General features: G+C 38.1%; 1 protein-coding gene across 10 annotated transcripts in view; it reads left to right on the forward strand.

Moving 5' to 3' along the window:
• Nucleotides 1-8,176: 8,176 nt before the first annotated feature.
• Nucleotides 8,177-21,495, forward strand: part of sorbs2a (sorbin and SH3 domain containing 2a) — a 50,953-nt gene continuing 37,634 nt past the window's right edge. For 7 of the 10 annotated variants that reach the window (XM_056763585.1, XM_056763590.1, XM_056763591.1 and 4 more), the window contains exon 1: nt 8,554-8,686. The gene's annotated coding sequence lies outside the window, so the exon portion shown is untranslated. The other 3 variants (XM_056763587.1, XM_056763589.1, XM_056763586.1) reach the window with 3 other exon arrangements.

Raw genomic sequence — 21,495 nt, forward strand, 5'->3', positions numbered from 1 at the left:
AATGGTGAGATAATCCAGGCAGTGAAGCAGATCCAACTGCAGTTGAATCAGTATTAAGTTTAATGAAAATAATACAAGATTAAACAAACTAAGGGAATCTACAGCACACCGGCAGTATAAAACAAAGCATTAAACAAAGAGCATGAAACAAAGACCGACACCAAACAAAGGGAACACTAGTGCTTAAAAGCACTGGGATAACGAGGAAACAAGAAAAACTTGGGGAAACTAATTAACAAGAGAAACAACAACGGACTATAAACATGGCACACAACAGGAAACAAAGCAAAAGTCCAAAACAACAGGGAAACACAGAACAGAATCGTGACTACTGTAAACAAACATGCTGTACTTCGGTTTGCTTTCTTGTGACTGCATACTCATTGTTACAAACCATATTAATCTGCATAATGTATTCCTAGTCTAGACATGCATGATATATACAGCTTTCCTGTAGCTCAGTGGTAAGAGCATTGTGTTAACAATGCAAAGTTGTGGGTTCGATCCCAGGGGATTGCACATACCTATGTATAGGACAATGCAATATAAGTTGCTTAGGATAAAGATTTGAGTCAGCATTGAAAAGAGCTGATAATGGTCTCATTCTTCTCACAGGTATGGATAAACACACGCACGGATATTGTTGGACAGTTTTTGCCACTGAGGATCTTGAATTAGTGTGTGTTTGAGAGAGAGAGAGCGAGCGATCGAGCGAGTGAGTGTGAAAAACAATTCAGTACATAACAACGTATTTGCTGTTGCATATTTGTGTAGTTATGTGCTGTTGATAACAGTTTTCTAGAATTGTAATTGTGCTGATTATTACATTTTCTTTATGAAGGTTGTGTACTTTCATCCCAAGTTTATGCAGGTAAGTGTGTTTCACTGTAAAATGCATTTGTGGAAATCATGTCTCATGTCTATCTATTCATCTGTATCTTTCTGTTTGAGGAGAAAATAAGAAAGATGAGTTGTTTTGCTAAAATTAATGCTGCCAATTTCACACTGGGTTATTTGCAGGTAGTTTAGGTGAAATCCTGCTGGTGAAACAATAAGCTAAGCTAGATACAGGACATCTAGACAAGGCAGATCCAATAACTGAAAATCTCTCGGCATACTATCAATCACCTCACGAAATGATGTTCAATGGAATGTCTGGAAGACACTCATGTATGGACTATAAAACACTCACAGCTTTATATGTAAATAAATGAGTCAGTGCTTTGCGATTGTGTGTGAAAACAATAGCTCATGGAGCTTTTTTCACATCAGGAGGCTGCGGTACAGGCCAATCGCTGACTCAGCCACACACACATAATGTGCCCCGAGGGGCAGCAGGGCATCAATACTATACCCGGATAAGCAGCATAGCTCAGCACAGAACAGAACACAGCCCCTAAAACAACACATAACAGCAATATCAACATCACACTATACAGAAAACATTTCACTTTTCAGCGAAGGCATGCCGGGAAGCGTAAAACTCACAAATGATTCTGTCACAAATCATTCGAGACCCTAAAGCATTCTTCACATGATTTTAGGTAATGGCTTTTCTCACTAATTTATAAGAACAAAGGATGAACAATGGCTAAGTTATCAGACTGACCAAGTCATCCCTCCTCTCTCAATTTAGTAAGGTTACACAAACTCACACTTGATCTCATGTTTTCTTGCTTTAGATAGGTGCAGGAAGTTACAATCATTGCATGTCCCTCCCAGGAAATTCCAGTTTATTTGTCACGGAATGTGTGGGAATAAATTCTCTAGTCCATTCTTTGCATTTTTGTCCTACATGACTTGTGTCTGGAAAAAACATATCTGCCTTTGATTCCTTTTTTGCTATGACGATATCAGTGTGAACACGTTATGAGGACAAGTCAAGGGATCAATCCTTAGGGTTGCCACGGTACCAAAGAAGATTTTCATTTGGTACAGCTGCACATAAGACCCCTTATCCTGTCTATCAGCCGTATGTGAAGACATTTTTAATTTATCATGCAGATTGTGAAAGAGGTTAGTTGGAAAACAGAAGGAGGCATATTGAGATTTCTCTGATGACTAATGAATTTGATCTCTATTGTATTGCACCAGTGGGTTGCTGGGATTGATTGAGCTATTACCTAATTACTAACCAATGAAAAATCAGGCCATTGAGTGATGTCTCTGACCCCTTTCCTTTTTGGTCAGTCGTTTTGCCAAGTAGAATGCCATCTTTGCTTTCCTGGAACAGCATTTCTTAAAAAACACAACATTCCTGTGGCACTTTATACGACTGCTCGAGCAAACTCCACCTTCTAGTTAAAAGAGCAAATCGTCTATTGTTAAAAACCAACACAGTCTCACAGGAATTCATGACATTGTAACAAACTGTAATCTGTTAATTCCTGCTCATGGTGACGAATTTACCCCTTTTTTCATGTCAGTCAGCACAACCTTTTTTTGTGTCACCCAGCACAACTTTCATTAAGGTTTTTTTAATACCCCATATCTTTCATATGAATAAATATAAATCAACGCAATAAGGGTTTTGGGGTGGGGTAAGGTGTTAAGCATCCTCCTAAAATATGTACGACTTCTTTTGATAACAGGTTGTAAATATATACAGCAAATGTACATACACATGGGTCTGTGTATTTGATGTGGTGCCGACTGACACGAAAAAAAGAAAATTTGTGTCCATGAACACGAATCAATAGATTCCAAATTCCGTGCCTATGCCACAAACTGGGTTGCAAAAACTAACAAATCTCTGGGGTGGAGATCTGAAGTGCCAGTATCTGGAACAACCCGGAAAAAACTTTTTTTGTATAGTGCAATTTGAGTTTAAGGAACAAACTTTAATGTTCAGGTTTATTGTTAGTTGGAATGTCAGCTGAGTGAGGTGACTTAGGACAAATCAAGCCTTCTCAACAGTATCCTCAACCACATATTTACTCTCAAATCTAATGGGAATGTTGTTGCAGGAACTAATGCTGCCATTGAGGCAAAATCATGATAAGCCTTTTGTGTGTTGTCATGACATAACACATGTTACTTTTGAGTCAGAAAGGAAGATAAGATCGAACTTAGAGCCATTTAAATTAGACTTGACAAACTGTTCCATTGTGTTTTTACAGCCATATTTCTGTCTAGCAATCCTGCATCATCACCTCATTCCATTGTGCCTCCGGGGTAATCCACTGCATATGTACTGTTAGTGAGATTAATAAAAATAAAACAGTTAATTCTAATTGTAAAGTGTAATTTTTTGGAGGATCTATTGACAGAAATGTAATATAATGCACATAACTATGTTTTTAGAGGTGTATGAAGACCTTATATTATGAAGCGTTATGTTTCCATTACCTTACAATGAGTAATTTCTATCTACATACACTTTGGGTCCCCTGACATGGAAAACTGCTCAGCAGTTTCGTAAATATGTCGTCTCCTTCAGCAAAGAAGCAAACACGCAATGACATCTTAGTTCTGTGCATCCACCGCAGTTCTTTGAAAGGGAGGGGTGCGGCGAGTCATTATAGTTGCAATTCGCAATTCCACATTGCTCCTCTAACTTTCCAGCTAGTGAGATCTACAGTTCAAAACCGAGTGCTAAATAACAAACCTCTGTGCTTTTTTAGGAATGTAATAAAAGATACAAACCTTTTCTGAAATGAATAACATTGTTTTCTTTAGGTATGTGTAGAGGTTATATTTCAACCTATAAACATGTCACACACAAACATTTTAAGTAGTTCTCACTATTTGAAAGGCTTAGAAAGTAGTTAAACAATGTTTTGCTTTAAATAAAAGAATGTTAAAAGACTTATGTAAATTGAAATATATTTTAATGAAATCAATGTTGTCTGTGACAATGTGTGTGTGTGTTTGTATGTGTGTTTGTGCGCAAGTGTGTTTCTCTGTCTGAGTGTGTGGGCGCTAGCAGTTATGAATATGGGAGAGATGCTGATTGCTACTGTAAGTGCTGCTGAGAGCAGCCGTGTTATTATGTTCTTATTTTGCAGAGGTGGCTTTGATGTCTACTGTGTGATTGAGGCATGGCACATCAAATCCTAGCAAGGCAGGCCATCTATTGTATTGTTCACAGTATGTGTGTGTGTGTGTTATTGTGTGTTAGTGTATGGTTGTAGTTGCAACCAAAAATTATTAAAAGGCCATTAAAAAGTCAACACACAAAATAACCTGAATAACCTTAAAAATGTGAATTCCAGCCAATTTATTAAAACCACTGAGCGAATATTATATCAATCATATTCAAAAAGCCATTGAAAAATGTGCCAGTTGAGCCCTTGTCTGCATTCATGTGTGAAAAGGGAATCTTTCCCCTTCCCCCCATTCTCTCAGTTGTGAAAGTGATGAAGATGCTTAACCAGACAGAATCTCACATCTCTTCTCACTTCATCTGCATCCTGTCTTCTCCACTCCTCCCTTTCCCCCTTTCTGGAGTTCTTTTTCGATCTATTCCCTGTGGTTTTCTCTTCTCACTTCATATCCAGTCATAACAACCCTCTCTCTCACCCTACTTACTTTCTCAGTATCAGGCACTGAATTATCACATATTTAGATTGGATGCTTTCAGGACTAGAGTGTCTAGTGAGGGTTGAAGTAGACAGGTAAATATAGCTGTGTATTTGTGTGTGTGTGTGTGGTCAGAGCCGGCTCTCTTAACTCTAATCTCAGGCCTTGAGGTCTCTACATTGGCTGAGAATGTGTGTGCTCGAGAGGGCGGTTATATAACGCAAGAATACAGGTTCAGAGGACGTATGTGTCTTAATTCATATGACCATGCTAAAAAAGGCACACAATATTGGAACACAAAGCAGCTACTGGACCGGATACAACACTGCAGTTCTTCCTTAGCATGTTTATGTCTTATATAGTATATATTTTGTAATTTATACATATTTTTGAGAGAGAATGAGGGAGAATCATATGTTCTTGCATGTTGTGTTTAGTGTTGCTTCAGTTTTTGAAGGACTTAGTAGAGATATTTCAAATCCACAATGTATAAAATAAAATGCTTTATGATGAATATTAGGTTAATGATCGAAACATTGCGTATGGCTGGGACTGAAGTCTTTTTTTTTAGATTGAATTCTTATTCTTGTTCTGGGAGAACAAAGATAGAACCACAGTAAGCTAGTGTTTGATCCATACTGAGATTAATTCTGCTAGAATGAGGTGCCAATAAAATTCAACTTGATAGATAGCAGGGATGATGCAAAGAAATGCAGCAAACACAAGCAGAGTAATAGAAACAGTGAAATGACCTTATTTTTTTATATTAGCACTATATATAATTATTGATGTATTTGAGAGATTTAGTAAGCAATCTTGTCTTATTTGACTGAATTCTCTTGGGTTATTTTACTGAAAGTTAATAAAAGTCTTGTCTTCCCTCAGTGTAATAATGTGTGAAAGCATCATTAAAAACAAATACATAAATGTTGATGGCTCATCATGTGTATTGTTGTCACGATTATTGCAGTTGGAAAAAAGAAACATCTAAATCTAATTCAGTTACCAGATTTCAAGAATTCAAAATTATCATTCTCACTATCTGCTCTCAACGTCAAGGGTGAGAGCTCTTGAATCCATTTATTCCTCTTAGAAAAATGACCTCATGGTGGAATGTTCCTGACTGGAATGCTATGCTGCTAAAGCTAAGGAGACAATGATAAAGACGCATTATCAAGCGCAGGGAATGTCAAGCTTTCTGGAAGTAGACTGCATGTGAACAGTAGCTTGAGATAAGGGTGTTATTTTTTCCTGCGTATTTTATCGCATAGCCTGCAGACACATTAAAGTGTGTGTGTAAAGGAAGCATGCAGGGTGCATTTTGCAGTATTTCTGGTGCTCACGTGTGAGATAATTAAAGTCTATAGGGCATGACGTCATGATTGGTGGGGTGTGATCGTGTCATGCTGTTTATGTATGTGTGATTGTGATTTCAGTGAAACTCAGTGTGTGTTCTGTGTGCCCAGATCTAAGTGAAGAAAACCAGCATAGCTTGGTTTTAACCCAGCTAACAATCAGAGAGGCAAGAATTTGACTCATAAAAATGTCCAAGTTTGTTATTTTTCAAATACACAGTAAACTCAGTTTAGCCATAAAACCTTTTTTTGATTTAAAAGCTGCATTTTATACGAAATTGACACACCAGCATGTGTTGTGTTTGGGATGCAGGTCATCGACATGAATCTGCCATTTAGTTAGTTTTAGAGTTTATACATGTATAAGTAAGTATATATAGGCCTATAAGAATTATGTGTGTTTTTATTGGATATATCATTATTATATTAGCAATTATACTTTCAACTGAAACACAAAAAAGCATTTTCAGACCACTTACTATAAGGTTATCACTAGTTTAAGTGTTTTAAGAATGTATCTATCTATAGGTATTATGTATGAAGTGCATTATTTCCTACCCCTTGCGTATAATCGCACACAGTTACCCTTGGAGTCCAGTCCCACTGGGTCCCATGAGTACTGGGCTCTCAAAAATGTCCCCTCAAGGTCATAGTGATTTTCCAGTCCAGATAACCAAGAGATTTGGCTAGCCTCTGAGACTAAATGCTCTCTGTCACTCACCTACATACACACACATGTATACAGTCATATTATATTGCAAAGGTCGGCTCAGAATGATGAGATTATATTTGGACATCTTTGATCTTCAGTAGCTCAAGGTGTTACTGATGTGCGGTATTTGACTGTCCAAAGCAGCATAACAGTATGGTGTGGCATTTGTATCTGAGCCGCAATCTCACAGTGGGTACACAGTTTGACTGCGACATCTTCTCTTGCTTCTCCATAGACACAGCTCATAATTTTGTCTATTTTCGGCAAATATTAAAGTCATAGTTCACCAGAAAATGAAAATTCTGTCATCATTTACTGTTATTTCAAACCTGTATGACTTTCGTTCTTCCGCAGAACACAAAAGGAGATTTTTTGAAAATGTTCGTTTTTTCAGAACATTTACTAAATCTGGTCAAAAATGGCAATTTAAACACAAACAAGTCAAGCGTTGTTTACTATAAAATAGAAAGTTTTTTTGTTATGATATCAGATTAAATGATTCTACTCTTTGACAGTCGCACCAGACGATGCCTAAAGGTCTTCTGTGGAAAACCATTTTAAAATTGCATGAGAGCATGGCATCCATCCAGCCATAATAAAGCCTCCTATTGCTCTCTGTCTCAATGACTGCCAGAAGAGGGTTGTTAATTTAGATGCAAATGCTTTTTTGTATTGGGATCTTATGTAAATCTAATAATCAGAAAAAGACATATTTAACATTGTGAAATGGAATCTTTAAAACCCCCCACCATAGCTCTGACATTATAAATATATATATTGCCAAAGAAACAAGGTATCTATACATTATATTATACACATAACAAACTTTCAGTTAACAACTGCTCTGCATATATTCAGATCTCATAAGGCACATAGGTTCTAAAAGTGAAGATATTATTGATTCCACTGGTCAATATAGCCATAGGCAAATTAAATAATTCTTTTTGATGCAATTTCCTGGTTATGCCTTTTGAGACCTGTTTGGATTGGTACATGCATTTACAGTGTGTTGTTGCATTATGTGGGTCAAATGGTAGGGAATCCCTTCATCTTGCCATTTAATAATGTATTATTTTGCTAATGCATGGGTAAGTTCCTTCATTGCCCATGAGTGAACAAAGGACTTCAGTGGGCACTGCACATCACATGGAGATTGTAAGGCTGATAATTTGTAAAAGTTTTAAATTATACTTCCCGGTGTCACAGTAGTTGCCATGTAAAGCTTAGTAAATATACGATTTTGCATCAGTACTGTGATTACACAAATGTTTCAATCAGCAACAGTTTTTAAGTTAGTTTTAACACATAATTTTAAATTTGGGAGAATAATTTCATTTTCAGTTATTAGAGCTGCTCTTCATGTCTGCTGTGCGTGTCTAACTGTGTAAATGTAGAGTTATTATAACACTTCAGTGCAGTGATGTGCCCTTGGGCGGCAGAGGTGACTTCAGCATCTCCCACCACAAGCTGCGCTTTCCATCATAAGCCCATGCGCTAATTGAAGTGTTCTCGTTGCCATGGCTACAGAGAGTCCGTCAGAGACCATTGCGCGGCGCTGCTCTCCATCTCACACATGAATACGCACACTCAAGGCTATGACATAAAATACTCATCTTCCCCGTGAAACAAGACAGCGTACTGTAACCATTAGACGATGTCTGGATAAAATCACTATTTCTGGACTAGCCCACTCCGCTCGTGGCGCGCTCCCGCCCGCACAGCGGTTTGAGCATGATTGTGATCCTGCGTTTCCTTCTCCACCTCCTGCCGGTGCAGACACAGATAGGCGTTTCGTCATGCGTAAAGAGACAGATTCACCGCAATGCTATTCCAATAGCGCTCCAGTTTCGCACGAGAGCCACTGACCCAAGTCAAGAGTAAAGGGTGGTGGCGCGCACTGGCATAGTCCATGCGCATTCACGATTTCATCTGGAGTCAGCTCAGCGGAAAAGAAGCAGGTGGGCACTTTCAGACCTGATCTCCTCACTCTCATCTCTGACTTTGATGGAGTTACAGTAGACTACATGCTGCGCATTTGTGGGTATCTGCGGGCTGTTGGGTTTGGTGGATGACTCCATTTACGCGTTTATTGCTCAGGGTAAGAAACGCCGATGATTCCCAGTGACACGCAGACGGAACGGTCAGAGTTTGTTGATTTCAGATGTCTGAAGCCGATTGTGGAGGTATTTCGTGTTAGATACAGATTTCAGAAGCGCGGGATTTTAAATGCGCCTTATTTTAAAGCAAATTTTCTATCTCAGCACTTCTTTATTCTGTAGGTTTGTAAATCAGAGATGCGCTGAGTTAGCCAGACCACATCCAGAGACAACGTACAGCGGACAGATGTTGGCATTACCTATTATTTATTTGCTGCCGATTTTTCGTTTGGGTGGATGACGTTGGTTATACTGTACTACACTGCGGCTTCATTTGTTCTGTTACTTGTTACGTGTTGTAGTAGTTGACCAAACAAGTGGAGTAATAGACTTGTGTCAGTTTTGTCCTAATTCCGCATATGTGGATTGAGTTTGGGCAAATAGTGAAACCGATTACCAGAAACTCAATCTAACGTGACCTTCCACAACAACAAAGAGCGCTTGTGTCGCGAAATCCTGCGCCAAAATTCTTTGGCGTTGTTGATTAACATAACAATTAAGCGGCTTGTTATTACCAGCTCATTAGTAAGGTCCGATAGAGAAAATGACCGACCTGTGTCCTTATATCTCGGAATATGGTCAAGTTTGTGAGTTTGCATTGAGCTGGGATTATGATTTTGTGTTTACAATGTGTTTTTTCATCATGTTGTGCAATGCAGAGTCTATTACACAGCTGTTTTTTGCGCAGTGAACAGTAAAGTTTCCTTGTAGCAGATAAAGATAATGGTTTAAATGAATGCTTAGAAAAAGCATTGTCTAAAGCCATGTTAAAAAAAATGTATCTTTTACACAAATTACAATATTTCATAATATACATTTGAAGTATTTGTAGTAAAACTATTGTGATTCACATTCAATGCGCTTTTTATGGCTTATCGTCTGATCTCATCGACTTACATGTTCTGTCTGTAAGTGAATGGAGCATATAGGATGTGCAGGAACATCCACACCAAAAGGTCTTCTGTAACACCTGGCAGACAGACGCATGCACCCAGTGGTGCAAAGTGCTAAAGAAAGCATCTCAATAAAGCCAATGCTGAGTGTTTGTGCGATGAGCTACAAATTTGTCTAATGTTACTGGGTAGCGATCCCTAGAATAGTGCCGGATAAAGTAAAGATCATCACCACACCGAGAATCATTTCTCAGTGGAGACATAGGAAATCTTCTGCTTGGTACTTCAAGAGATTAGAGATGTTGTATATTCTATCACATGCTCCATCTACATCCATCTAAAACTAAACCATATAGGACAAATGGCGTATGTCACACTGTCTGCTCTGTATACCCGCAGATATGATCATATGTGTTTACTCAACACCAGTGCTTTTAATAACCTCGCACTTGACTTGTCAGGAATGTGTAGCTCGTATTCAGTGTGATAATGGATTGGGTGTTGAGATGGGACAGAAGAGGTCCATTTATTCTCAACACTGGGAGTGTTTAGATATGTGTTTATATGCAGGTTTTCAACAGTGTGTTTATGTTTACATTTAAATGTAAGTGTTTGTTTAGATGTGTAGGTATAGTGTATGTGATATCTCAATGAGTGATAGCTTGCACTTCTTTCATACTGTACATTCTTGGTTATTCACTTTCTGACAAACAGATGGATTTTGGTAAAGAATATTCAAGTCAAGAATTTTCTTAATTTTTTGCTGCATTGAGTAGTCAGCCAGGGCTGATGTAAAATGTTTGGTTCCTCAGATCAGTATATTGGCTTCTATTTTCTTTAAAGCACCTGTAGCCTACACATATGGTTTCCTAAAACCGATTATAAAAGGTTCTCAGTTTTCAAAGCTGCCTGACTGCATTGCTTGCAAAGTATATGGCATGCCCTTATCACAGTGAACCAATGATGTAAATGAAGTCAAATAAATAATCGGATTAGGATCAGCTTTCCTCATACCTGCACTTGTCTTTACTTCCCTGACTGTACTTCTATCATTCTCCCGGAACATTTTCACACCATTACATCATCTCTGTGTGTAGTATCGGCTTGCAGCTTGTTCTGATATCACTGTCATCCCAGAAATGCCAGGAGCCGCGGTCACGTCCTAATTCATCAGTGCTAACCGGCTAGCAGGCAGGCGTATCAAAGCTTGTGTCACATATCAACCACTCACCCACTTATAGACGTTTCTGCATTTGACATATTACTGGATTTGACATATTACTTTGATTACAAATTATATTGATTAATGATTTTATTGATGTATAACATTAAAGTTAGGGTGACCACCCATCTCGCTTTGTGTTGTACTACACAGCATTTTCACTCCTTATCAGATTTTCCTGTGGTGTGACATGTGTTAAGAGTGAATGAACCTAATCTGAAGAACATCGGAGCCGCCCGATCGCGAATTGTAAACAGTCAACATGCTATAAATTCTGTTGATTGTCACATGGAACAAAATGATATCCAATCAGAAAGCAAGCTAACAACCCTTTTCTTTTATCTGTCAATTTTCTGTCAAAACATTGCAAACACTATCAACACAATTACGAATAATTTCAATTAAAAAAATCTGGTTATATGTAAGTGACGGTTGCAATTGGAGTCCGAGTGTTATGACACTTTAAGGTAGAACAGACAAAAATAAGTCTAATGGAGCCAGTGGACTCTTTCTGGTGTCAACAGCTATTTGTACAAAACAGTACAGTACAAAACAACAGTACAAAACAGTTCTTTTTTAATTACTGTGTGAAGACATAAATATAAGAATTTTTGAAAGTTGCAATAAAATTATATCTAGTGCTGTGCCACCTTAAATGCTTCACACAGTCAGTTCAGCCCCGACAAAGTGTTGCAATACGTTTTTAAACGGAAACTGTAGTGCAGTTGAACACCCTGTTGTGAGGACGCAAGCGTTGAACTTTGGCAGCTGTGATGGCCTTCTTTGTGTTCTTGAAGAATTTTCTGAGCCTGATAAAATTGGTATAAATAAGTGTTAACTACAGCAAAAGACATCTCTTCTAATGTCTTCAATTGTTGCGTAGACCGAGCTGCAGCAGACACATATGAACGACTTTACTAGGACCCTTGTGCGAGCCGTCTCTTTAATACCGCGTGGGTTATACACATGTTGCTACTGATTGGGCTGACATTCTTCACTTACCCAACAAACAAGAGAAAACGTATCTCAAACCCTGTAGCACACCGTTGCAAACCATTTCCGCAAAAACATTTGTTCAACCCGGAAACCGTATCAAAACATTGTGCAGAGTGGTGTGCTGTCTTCGTCACATCACGGGGCACCTCACAATATTGGAGCAAAACGATTCAATCTAGGATTTTTGTCCCAGGTTTGTCGTCTCTCACAGTTTGAAACTCTTATAAGATTTAAAAAAAATCTTTTGGTCAGGCCATTAGTTGTCACAAGAAACACTTTCTATAACCCGGAATGAGCATGAGACGCGTGTTTGCACCATTTATTATTTAACTATTTAACAGCGCAGTGTCAAAAGCAGCAACCCGGTGCACACCAGTTTTAAATGAGCTCATAGAAACTCAACTTTGTTTTTAAAGCCTGACTTTTATCCAGTGTATGAGAAGACTGCAGTGATTTTAATCTTTAAAATGCTGGGACGACCTCAACTTGACAGATAGAAAGTCACAAACATCGTAACTGTGTGGCTTTGAAACTGTGTTTAGCCTATAGATTGTGTTATTAATATAAATATATTGGAAATAATGAAATGCTTTATTTGAAGTGAAGTGAAAGTGGCCTATAAGTCAGGTATGGTGACCCATACCTGAAATGTGTCCTCTCCTTTTAACCCATCCAGAGAGTAGTGAACACATGCACAGCAAGTGGAGAACACACATACACCCAGAGCAGTGGGCAGCTATAACTGCAGCGCCTGGGGACCAAGTAAGGGTAAGATGCCTTGCTCAAGGGCACCTCAGTTGTTAACCTTAAATTTAAATTGTTAAAATTGTTTAATGTTAATGTTATATAACATTTTATCTATGCCTTAATCATGTTGTTGTAATACACTAAATAACTCATTCTTTCTATGAGCTAAAAGTTTAAAAAGAAAAATATACAAATGTTTTCATTCCATTATTATATCACAGGTTTACGCTACCTTTCAGTTGTCCCGCATTGTCCCACAAAAACGGATTGCCTGTCCCAAATTTTGTTTATTTTTGTGGTGGTCACCTTGATTACAGTACTTACTGTATACAAAACAATTGTAACAGTGCGGTAGTTGGGGCATATGGGGTGTGTTATGGTGTCCTGAGTGAATTGTAACCCTACAACTTTTAGAGGCACAATGAACACAGGCTATATTGTCTATATACTAACATGTTTAAAACTGTAAAAAATCCTGTATAAATAGAAATTTTCTTGCAGCTAGGGTGTCAGAAGTTAACCATAAAATAACAGTATTTCCATGTAAAATGACCATTTGTTTCTTTTAAATTAGTTTTTCTGTTATTTTACTGTTTTTAGTCGTATTTAAAAATTAGTTTTTTGAAATTATTCTTGGAAAAACTGATCCAAGAATTTTTTTCTGTTAAATTCAGTTTTTTACACTGTCCAGTACTGCTAAAACAACTGAGGGTCTGCACACACAGACAAACTCATACACATGAATTTAAGACCCAGCAGAGAGCAATGTTATCCATCAGCAGTCGAGACTGACAGCATTTTGATGTGGTGATGTATGGGGTCTTTTTAAATGCTTCGTCAGGACATGAGACAGGCACATTTCTTAACCTGATTCTCTCTTTGAGACCATAATGTATTGTGTTACTTTAGCTTAATCTGTAAGGCAAAGGTTAAATCTCTCTGATACTTTAAAGGTTAAGTTCCCCTCAAAATAAAGATTCTGTTGTAAAACAAAAGATATTATGAGAAACACCTTGGTGAGTCCATATGATGGAAGTCAATTGGGACCAGTGTTGTTTGTGTAACCGGGCCCCGTATCAGGCCTAGATAACCGACTACACCACCGCGGAGAATTAGATTATCTTAATAGGACTAGATTGGACAGGTTGCTGGTGCAAATGAAAACAGGTGTTAACTGTTTTATTTACCAACCTTATAACAAAGACAATTAGGATCAGTATGAAAAATATATTTAATTTAGATACACTTCGTTCAAATACACTTCAGAGGGAGCTTCATAATAAAAACATTTAAAATTTGTACAGACCAGGCGTAACCAAATGACACATAAACCCCGGGAGGAACCAGACCTGGGAGAAAGAGGAGAAATTGAAGCGCAGATCACTAGGTCTCACACCAGCATGTGAGCACACACCACTACAAAATAGATCAGTGCAGTCAATCATTCAATTCACACTACCCACGGCACAAGTAGTCCATGCAGTGAAGACCACCTCACACCACCACACAGTGAAGAAAGTATGAGACCCAGAAGATCCCAATGGACAGAAAGACTTCCAAAGGCTGGTTCCTGCAACGAAATCAAACTCTCTCCATAGTTTACATAGTAGAAGTTGCTGTGAGAATGGTGGTTGGCATATGCTTAACTCCAAAATTAAATAAACAAAGAAAAACGAATGTATAATAAACACAATTATAAACCAAAACTGGTAATACAACCATATGCAAAACAGCAGGGCTTAAACAAAACAGCCAGGCGTGAGTATTATAGATCCCTCAAAACACCTCTCCGAGGGAATATCTGTAAAAATAAAAAGTAGACTATAATAACTCCCTTTCGCATGGACATCATACAGATTATTGAACATTCGTTACTTAAACATACAATAAACATTCATTAGCACGGCCATTTCGCTATACCATTTAGCGTAATTACACGCAGTCAGTCGCCAATCACCAAAAGTAAAACCCTTATAAAATCATATCTGCACCGATAACTATGCAGTAATATCACTCTGAAATGATAGACAAACTCAGTGTTATGTTCTTCCCTATTTTCCTGCTCAATGTGGCACCCTCGGCACCGTCTAACACACATCCGCAGCACATATGCTCCCAGACTTAAACAAGAAACAATGCTGCACTTTTACCTTACTGTGCTGCACTTAAACCTTACGACGCTGCTCTGGGATTCAGACACCGGATTCCAAACACAAAAAGAGGAACATGAAGTCACATCTGCCATACTGCAGCGGCTATTTATCGCACCAGAAAACTACATGCTCCGTCCAAAGCGCTCCTTTACCGCTTACCCGGTCACATTTGGTTACCAACATTCTTCAAAATATATATTTTTGTGTTCTGCAGAAGAAAGAAAACCATACATGTTTGGAATGACATGAAGGTGAACAAATAATGTAAGAATTTTAATATGTGGGTAAATTTTCTGTTTAAGACATATATATAAGCTTTTAAGTTTCCCTCATTTCAGCAAACAGTGCATTTGAGAAGGTTCGGTTGCTAAGTCAAATATGATTGGAAACCGGTCAAACCCCAGAAGAGTTTTCAAGGAGTGCTTTCCTCGGGTATGCTTTGGACATTAAGATTTGACATATAGCCCGAATTCAGCAGAAAAGGTCAACTAAAAAAGGATATTGAAGCAGCGAAAGCAGAAAAGTGTGGTGGAGACATTTATTTAACTGACGTTTGTTCTTTAATAAGAGCGTTTGTGGAATTTAAAGGTGAAATCCTGCATGCACTTCACTGAGCCATTGATGTCAGCTGTGAACTTTTGACATACGATTGTAAAGTACATACTGCAATGAAAAAACTAGAGATGTGGCTGGTGAGTATCAGCATAGTGCAAGTCATATACTGCAAAAGCTGCAGTATGTCTCCTTGGGAGGATTGCAGCATTTCAGCCTGTGCTAAGAAAGAGAGATTGCCCTCATAACTTTCATTTATCAGCACAGACCTGCCTAGTGCTCTTAAATTGCATTAAACTGCCATAGTAAAGGAAGAAGTGCATGTCTCTATAAACCTGCCAACCATATATCTCCATTTCTTTCTTTCTTTCTTAATTTTTTTCTTGCAGTGTGAAAACAGCTTTGGTTCCAGTCCGGCACTTTTTAGATCATTAAATGCAGACCAGAAAATATTTTTTTATTTAAAGGACTCGCCTTGACAGGGGGAGAGTGCTCTGAGTTCGATAGGAGCCAGCGAGCTCGGGGCCCGCTCCCCGGACAGTACGCCAAATTACCATTTTCCACTCCTGCTACTATTATTAGCTGCATAGGTGAACCTTTGAATTTATATAACATTGTTGTACCAAATAATATACAGTATGCCTAAATCTGGTTAATGGGATGTCTACTGTCTTCCCTTACATATGTATGCATGTACAGTGTGTTTATGTGTGCGTGCAAGTGCCCGTGTGTGTGTGCATTTAGTCTGCTAAATGACTAAATGTAAATGTGTGTGCATACGTGCATAAGTGTGCATGTGTGTGTTTGCCTTAAATTATTCTCAGTGCTGTTCAGGAATGCCACCTTGACCTCATCACCCCTAAAGTACATAGAAAGTGAGATCTCTGCTTCCATTGTATACACACGTGCACACCAGGAATTCTTTGCATCTTTGAATGATTTATATGATAAGTACAGTAATGGATCTATATTTGACATTAAATTAACAAATGTGCGGAACTCTTCCATAATGTTATTTGACACACTTTCTTTCTTTGTCCATCAGATAGACAGAAAGACAGAGAGAGAGAGAGAGAGAGAGAGAGAAAGAGAGAGAGAGAGGATGGTTCTGCAAGCTTTCTATGCGGATATTCCCTCTCTTCCTCCTTTTATTCTTTGCTTGACTTGTTTTAAGCTCACTGGCTCTCACTGCAACAAAGACTTCAAAAGAAAGCACAGGAAAACAGGGAGTTTGAGTTTCAGCGGGCTGGGAATAGTATGAAACTTGGCCTAACAGTGTTTACCCACATCAACCTTTCAACTATTAGTGAGGACACTGTGCATTTATGAGCTGATGTGTATTACAAAGTACTAAGTGGACATAAAGTTGAAGGAGACTTTTTTATGTAGTGCACATAAAGTGAATGTTCTAAATGTAAATTGTATCATTGTCTTTCTACTGAACTGTTGTTTTAATACCAGGTCTATGAGTTTGTGCAGTGTTTGGGCATTCTGTTTGGCATTGTGTTATAGTGAAAGGGACATTGTTCATGTTCCTTTTGTTTGCCAACAAGTCGTCATTGTCTTTAATGGCGAACACAAACCGCACCAATTAGTCCAATTAGCATTGAGGCTCATTGAAGTTTTCACTCTGGTGTGTGTGCGTATGTGCGTGCATGAGTCACTGTGCCTCATTGATAAGGAACTCATTCTTGCATATTGCTACAGCCTCTCTGAGGAGGTGTCTCGCCTGTGTGTACTTTTTTAATATTTTGTTGTCCTGCTGAACTATTGTATATTGATTCCTCTTCCTGTATCACATGATACGATTGTTAAATTTTTTCATTTGATCAAATTAGATTTTCCCCAGCTCGGTGGTATTTAATATTTCTATTCTCCTGCTTCTGTTTCACCTGCTTCTGTTTCAGCTTTTTTCCACTCACGCTGTAATTTCCTCTTTTCCTTAAATCATCACTTTTTTTTCACTAGGCATAAATATTTTGTTGGCTCAGCGTGGATTAACAGGTTGTCGTAGTGATTATGTCATCAGGGTTTAAGTGCATTGAGGAGATTGTATATTATGTAATCAAAAAAGGCTTACAGTACAATGGCTTTTTATATGGTCCTTTGAATATGTTATGTTGTACAGTATGTGCATGTATAAGTGTAAATATATACATTTTGAATAAAATGCATTTTATGAGCATAACAAAATGAACCTCTAATGCAGAACAAATCTACTAAATTTCATTATATGGTTCTGTTCTTTTCTGAGCTTTATAAAAACTAATTAGATGAGAAATTTTCCATGCCATTGCACCAGCTGAATTCTATATTTATTAATCTATAAAAGTGGCAAGTTGCACAGTAATACTGGTGGAATAATTGTTTGTTGTTGAAATAATAAGCTTTTATTAACCATTGAATAGTTACGATAAAATCAGGTATGTATTTTAGGAAAGCAAGATATTTTAGATATGCTAATTGATGTGTATCATGCCTAACAACTCCCTTTTAGAAAGCAATTTTATGATCATAGCCTTGAGCTCTTTTTTTCTATTTCTACTAAATTATATCTACCCAACAGAGTAGCCGGACCATCCTGGTTCCATTATTTTGGATTAAATTTATTTAAAAACAATTTTTTGGAGCTGCAGCATTTTATTAGCCTTTACACAATGATTCCAAGGAATAAAGCTTTGAAAATAACCCACAAGCAAAATTCTGAAGCTTTTTTTGCAAATTCTTCCTTATTTGGAGGACTCTTGTGTTTGGCTTCTGGTATCAGAGGAACAGAAGACTGTCTATGCTCAGATCTGGCTTGAAATTCTGAAAGCAGGATTTCCTTTGGCAAAGTAGCTTTGGATTTAACTGTCTGCCAATTTTTTTAATGTAAACACACTGCAAATATGATTGTTTGTTGTACTCCAGGTATTTTGAAGACATATGAAGACTTTGTTTGAGAAACAAGCTGAAATTTGAGTAGTTTTTCACTGAAAACCAGTCTTACCACAGTCTTATAGTGTGGTTAATAAATGATGACAGACTTCTCATTTAAACTCACTTCCAAGAATAGCTGCCACTTCCAACTTATGAAAGGGTGAAGCATGAGTACAGATAGGTGAGTCTGGTAGTTATCTAGCTCTTTTCGTATACAGCTTTAAATAGGAATGTACACACCCACACAAACAGTTCTTGAGTGCATGGTGACAGTCTGTAAGTGTGCCCACCACGGTGGCCCTGACATGTCCTGACCTTACCACTTTAAAAAAAAAGCTTAGTTTCAGTCACATTTTCTACTTATGTAATGAAAACATGCTTGCATTTGCAATACATGCATATTTTATTTAGTTAAAATACAATGGTCACTAGTTTTTATTTAGTGTGATTTCCCATGATTCCTTGAGGATATGATGAGAACATGTGAACTAGCTAGATGTTATTAAGGAGTTATTCCTGAATACAGAATCTCTTTGCGGATGTGGCATTCACCACAGCAGGCTTTTCTATGTCTGTCCTCGGTAGCTGGATCATGTTCTGATCATCTTGGTTAAAATAATATAAGGCAACACAGAGCTGAGTTAAACTCGACTGTTGGAAGCTCTGCTTTATTTCAAAGCGTCATTGCTTTCTGTTCCACATTTAACCGTACTGCCCTCGAACCACAACACACAGTAAAAATAATCTCTTACAATTTACCACAGACCAAATTCTCATTTATAAAATGACCAAAAACTGAATTGAATAAATATGCATCTGAAGTGAATATGAACATCATAACATTGTTGTGTATTCGATGATTGCTTGATTTCAATCAAGAATTGACAAAGCTGGTAGAGTCAGAGACACTTTACACAACAGTATAATGTACACATTGTTTATAACCCGTGTTATCACTTTATGAAGCTGTGTTTCCTCATATTTGAACAAGGGATCTTAATAGTTACTTCTTTCGTGTTGCACGGAAGAAATAAAGTCATGCAGGTTCGGAGCAACATAAAATAGACAAACTACTTTTATTCAAAACACGCTATGCTGCACTAATAGGAAGTGGAATGTGGTTTGTGGTGCGCGGGTGAAGGTACTAATGAATCAGCGTCTCTGACAGAGGGAGGCCGAGAGTCTCCGTGGTGCGGGCTGGGATGGCGCACATGGGAGCTTAAAGCATTTAGACACACACACATATTCATTTGGGCATCCAATAGAATGCTAATCACAACTTGAGTATAAACCAAGACAACTTTAGAAACAGCCCCACATTTTCAAATGGCACAAACTTACACACACAGCTTCAAAACAACATCCCAGAACTTCCTCTCTTCTCTCCCTTTAGCCTTACATGGCATTTTTAACCTCCCTAAAAATTCCAGAACTGCAAATCAGACTAAACATCAACATTCATTTTGTTGCTCAAGCACAGACTCGATATTGCCCTCCCTGTTTTGAAGAATCTGTCGTCGGGTTATAAGGGGTTGATTTATTTGGCTATCTCTGATGCTCTGGCCTTTAAATCTGTCACTGTGGGTTATAAATAACCCAAATCAAATTCTTTATGTACAATCTGTTGGCGATCGATGGCAGCTTTTTGCATTTGATTTTATTTATGCTTACATGACAAACACACACACTTGTATGGCAGCAGATTCATGGTCTAGTACCGTTTTACTCCACCAGTTCTGTCAGAATGCAATTCATTGTCATGGGCTATTAATGCAATATCGCTTGAATAGGAGTGTGTTTGCAATTATGAAGAAATCACAGCCCCGGATATAAGAGCACTATAATTCCCGGACCTTTAATGTCACAAACTATATTTCCCAATACCTCCTTGCATCGAAGTCCATTTTGATTTCCCCCGCACCTGAGACACTGATAACACTTGCACCTGAAGCTCATTCCCTTGGACTCTATTTATACCCTGTGTTGTTCTCTGTTCAGTGTCAGGTCTAGTTGTCTCTAGTTGTTGTGTTGTTTCAGTCACTGGTTCAGACCGTAGTTCTTTACCCGTGGATGTTATAATCACCCATGGATGTTATACTCACCCTTGCTAGACCTCACCATAGACGGAGAACCTGAGCCCACAGCGACACCTATTGTAGCATGCGACACGTATGACCAGGTGCGTGAGCCGGCAACACTGTGTGCCACCATAGGAGTACTGGTGGACTTCGAGGGCTTAGAGGGAAGCCCCGCTCATACTCCGGCATAATTTTGTTTTTAATCAATTGAACGTTTTAAAGGTTTAAAAGATAATTCACCCAAAAATTAAAGATGTTTACATTTTTGTTTCAATTCAGTTCAATTTATGTTATATATATACAGAGCTTTCAAAATGTTGCATTGTTGCAAAGCAGCTTTACATACATTTAGGCAACAGTTGCTGTAATAAAGAGGTGTATGTCGTGATTCTGTCTCATCATGTCATGTCTTTCTTGGTCTTGTGACAGAACCATGGCAGGATCCCTTTTTTTATGTGGAGAGAGACATTTGGACCCTTCTGGTCTTATATATGCTCTCTCTGGTCCCTTCTCTGTTCCTGCCCTTTCGTCTCTTTAGTTAATTAGTTCATGCCACACACCTGTTCCCTCTTGATTTGCTCCCCTTTAAATAGTCCTCATGTTTCATTGTCCTGTGGTCGGTCATTGTTTTCTGTGTACCTCAGATATTCATCGTGATTACATGTTCCTGTTTTTGTAGATTCCGTCAGTCTTAGTAAGTGTTTACTTTAGTTCTTGTCTAGTGTTGTGTAAGTCTAGTGTTAGTTAGTCTACGTCCTGTTTTGCTTGTTATCCTGTTTTCTCGATTATACCCCATCATGGGTTTCTGTTTTGTGTTTTTTGTACAATAAAAGTCTTTTTGTGAACCTCTTGATCTTCGCTGCCTCTGTCCCTGTCTCACCCCGAGTTCATGACAGTGTAACTGCGAAATAAAAAATAGGCATAGATGGAATTATTGCAATTTATATTAGGGGTGGGCGATCTAGGAAAAAAATTCAAATCACAATTTTTTCCAGATAGATCACGATTCACGATTTTATCGCGGTTCTTCTTCAAGTTGGTTTTAAGACTATTTTGCAAATTAAAGGGGCTTCAATACAGCCAAACTAAGTCCCCATATAAAAATATACTCTTTACCATTTATATTATGAAGAATATTTTAATCAAGTTAATATTTAATGCAAGTGCAAGACCATAAATCAGCTGTTAGCA

The sequence above is a fragment of the Triplophysa dalaica genome, chromosome 2 (genome assembly GCF_015846415.1).
Source record: "Triplophysa dalaica isolate WHDGS20190420 chromosome 2, ASM1584641v1, whole genome shotgun sequence".
NCBI lineage: Eukaryota > Metazoa > Chordata > Actinopteri > Cypriniformes > Nemacheilidae > Triplophysa > Triplophysa dalaica.